Source organism: Nannospalax galili, unplaced genomic scaffold (genome assembly GCF_000622305.1).
Source record: "Nannospalax galili isolate Female #2095 unplaced genomic scaffold, S.galili_v1.0 scaffold1172, whole genome shotgun sequence".
In the NCBI taxonomy this organism is placed as follows: Eukaryota; Metazoa; Chordata; class Mammalia; order Rodentia; family Spalacidae; genus Nannospalax; species Nannospalax galili.
The window spans coordinates 142,817-143,483 of NW_008331229.1; positions in this window are offsets into that span (position 1 = coordinate 142,817).

A 667-nucleotide genomic window follows, 5' to 3' on the forward strand; every position below is an offset into this window, starting at 1 on the left:
CAGGGACCTGTAATTAGGAAGAAAAAAAGATTACACACACACACACACACACACACACACACACACACACACACACACAATAGAAGCATTGGAATTTGACATTTACAGTCTTTATAAAAGCATTGTCAGTATTCACACTGTGTTCATATAAGAAATAGTAATTATATCTCATTACATCTTATAATTATCCATATCTCCTTAATAATATTAATGTAAAGATGCTGTGACAGTTTTAAAATTCTCACCAGACACCCAGAACAGCAGGGCCATGAGGACCTGGGTCTGTGGCACCATCTTGCTATACTTGTCTTTCTGATGCACCTCGGTTTTCACTAATTAGGCCTGGTTTTTAAAATCTGAGCAGATGGGCTGGGCCTGGAGGGGCCTATGCAAAGCAGTCAGCAGATATAAAGGCAGATTGTTGGGCATGAGGGCACCTGGTGAACATCAACAACTGGAAACAATGTTATAGAAAGTGAAAGTAATGAGTGGAAAGGAGTCAACATAGGAGCTGAAGGTGAACTTAGAACTCTGAAACCAGAACTATTAGACCCACTATTGACATGCTTTCATTTAAAACCTACGATACATTCCAGTGCATTTAGTTCTAACGAAATGATATAATAATAACCCCAAATCTGTGATCCCTGGAAAAAACAAGGAATTT